Below are 3,289 nucleotides of genomic sequence, written 5' to 3' on the forward strand. Positions count from 1 at the left end.
AAACAAAAGTAAAATGAGTGGAAATCAAAATATTCATGATTTACTGGACCGTGTAAGTGCTTGTGTGTAAAGCAAAGAGTTTAAAACTGATTTATAAATAGTAAAATGTTTACAGCAGAATGTCAAGACAGTGCAACAACTATTCACTTCTAAGTTTTTGCTAGTTTTGTGTTCATTAACTTTTTTTGCTAGTTTTCTCTTCTTCTCAATTTTACGCTCTATTTTGCTTTTACGCTCTCGCTGCAATGTTTTACTGGAGAAGTTACTATACAAACCTAATACAAAAGAAAATGAAAATTTACCGCTACTTTTATTCTGGGCGTGTATTATTATCAATGAGGGTTTCCGGTCACGAACCCCTGTGCAAAAATATTGACCATGACGTAGGCGGTGTGGCTCCCGCCCGATTTGTTTGCTTTAAGTTCGGTCGAAGGCCGCTTACGCAGAAAGGTGTTCTCTGCAAAAGGTGTTCAGCTCATTTTCTTCGCAAAACAGAACGGAGAATTCTTCTGCCTGAGGGTTATAATCCCTAAGTGCGGCCGAAGGCCGCCTACGTAGAAAGGTGTTCTCTGCAAAAGGTGTTCAACTCCTTTTCTTCGCAAAACATAAAGGGGAATTCTACTGCCTGAGGGTTATAATCCCTAAGTGCGGCCGAAGGCCCCCTATGCAGAAAGGTGTCCTCTGCAAACGGTGTTCAGCTCCTTTTCTTCCCAAAACAGAAAGGAGAATTCTACTGCCTGAGGGTTATAATACCTAAGTGCGGCCGAAGGCCGCCTACGTAGAAAGGTGTTCTCTGCAAAAATGTTCAGCTCATTTTCTTCGCAAAACAGAAAGGAGAATTCTACTGCCTGAGGGTAATAATCCCTAAGTGCGGCCGAAGGCCGCCTACGCAGAAAGGTGTTCTCTGCAAACGGTGTTCAGCTCCTTTTCCTCGCAAAACAGAAGGGAGAATTCTACTGTCTGAGGGTTATAATCCCTAAGTGCGGCCGGAGGCCGCCTACGCAGAAAGTGTTCTCTGCAAACGGTGTTCAGCTCCTTTTCTTCGCAAAACAGAAAGGAGAATTCTACTAAGTGAAAATTCCGAATTAAAAATCCGCTTTTGTTATTCAAAATTCCAGTCTGGTAGCACCAAGTTGTATGTTATTTTGCTATCTTATTCATAGTTTATATGAAAACTTTAACAATAAATTATATAAGAACTATAGGGTTACTAGAAAAAAGGAGGGTATTTTTGAAATCAGTGGGTCCTATTCTACCCCCCCTCATCACCCCTTTTTCTAGAATTTGCCGTCCGTCTACTAAAATTTTCCCTAATATTATTTTGTCATATCTGGGGCATTTACTGTCGGATCTTAAAGTAAGACATGTCAACGTTCTTGTCTCAAGGAGATAATTTTTATGCTCTGAATTTCATTTGTATCATGCTTTTTCCTGTAAGAACGTCAAAGAGCTTACCGCTTGATTCCTTTCGCGATTCTAGCAAAAGAAAGTTTGGATAAAATCCTGCAGCTTTATTATCTACACAAACCTTCCAAAAACCGCTCCCATTTACAGGAGTATGGGAACATTTTCCCTGTAACTTCCTGCAAGTTCGTGTAAAAACCTTTAAGTTCACGGAGTATGTTGTTGTTGTAGAGGCTATTAAACCCCGCTTGGGTCGGCTCATCCATCAACGTCATCGTCTCTTTCAGCTAAGGAGAGGCGCGACTTCAACGGGATCTGTCTATAGGGACAGGGGCGTTAGGTGGGTGGGGTTCTGGGTGCATGCGAAGGGGTGGGGTTTAGTAGCGCTCACAACTATTTCGGGCTATTCCGTCCAAAGGGGTGGTCCGATCCAAAAAAAATTCCACACACTTGTAGTTAAGGGTCTACGAATTATTTTAACACTCACTTTTATAAATTGTGGTCACTAATTTATTTACAAATCGGGTTTGAAATATGTCCTTTTTTTAAAATTCGGAAATTAGCGTACATTTATCACTCCTATTCTCCTTAAAGCAACCACTTCACCAATACATTTTTGTATTCCCCTTCAGTTTACACTTCACTCGATTAGTTATAACTTGCTTTACCACTCTAATATTAATCAATTAATCACAATTCATTAAATAAAAACACCTTCAAAATCACGCGTCTGACTTTGGTTGCATATGCAAATTAAATGGCGGAGTTCAGCTGTCAAACTCCAAAATATGCAACAGAATGAGAGACAAAAGAAGATAGGATATAACCCAGTAAGCATTAAAAATATACAAAGGTGTTCTCTGCAAACGACGCAGATGATTTAACGATGAGCTGTATGAGCTTTACAACGATATAGACATAGTGCAGCGAATTAAAATTCAGCGGCTCCGCTGGCTTGGCCATGTCGTTCGGATGGACAGAAACGCTCCTGCTCTGAAAATATTCAACGCGGGCCGCGATGCTGGTAACAGAGGAAGAGGAAGGCCTCCTCTGCGTTGGAAAGACCAGGTGGAGAAGGACTTGGCTACACTTGGCATTTTCAATTGGCGTCAGTTAGCACAGAAGAGAAATGACTGGCGTGCTGTTTTGGACTCGGCCAAAATCGCTTAGGCGGTTACAGCGCCAAATAAGAAGAGAAGAAGAAGTTCTCTGCAAAAGGTGTTCAGCTCCTTTTCTTCGCAAAACAAAAAGGAGAATTCTACTGCCTGAGGGTTATAATCCCTAAATGCGGCCGAAGGCCGCCTACGCAGAAAAGTGTTATCTGCAAAAGGTGTTCAGCCCCCCTTCTTTGGCAACACAGAAAGGAGAATACTACTGCCTGAGGGTTATAATCTTTATTCAAAATCGCCCGATATCTAAATTGGCATAATTTCTTTTATTAAATAATCCCACGGTTTCTGTTAGTAGGGTCATATTCCACTTCAAACTGCTGTTTGCCTAAGAAAATTCTGTTTTTCCCCCTTTTTCAAACGGTTCCCTAGAGGCCTGTGGGACGAGCCCAAGGGGGAATACGCCCCTCTTTCTGGTGGGGAGGGTTTGGGGCGGCTGCTACTTATTTTGACATTTTGGAACGCTCCCATTTTCTTTATTTAAAACTTTGGTAATTCTCTAGGGTGGGGTAACAACCCCTAAAAAAGGTGCGGAAAAGTCGGGAGGGGTACCAAACGACGCGTTTCGGCCCCCCTAATAACAATCCAGGGGGGGCTAATATTATTAACCATTTAAAAGTTATGAACAAAAAACTTTTGTTAAATTTCGTTGTTTTCTATGGGCAATTACACCGACAAAGATTCACTAAATCACCTGTTCTCACTTTTTAAACACT

The sequence above is a fragment of the Rhagoletis pomonella genome, unplaced genomic scaffold (assembly GCF_013731165.1).
Source record: "Rhagoletis pomonella isolate Grant_MI unplaced genomic scaffold, Rhpom_1.0 Rhpom_scaffold_00002, whole genome shotgun sequence".
Classification (NCBI taxonomy): Eukaryota; Metazoa; Arthropoda; class Insecta; order Diptera; family Tephritidae; genus Rhagoletis; species Rhagoletis pomonella.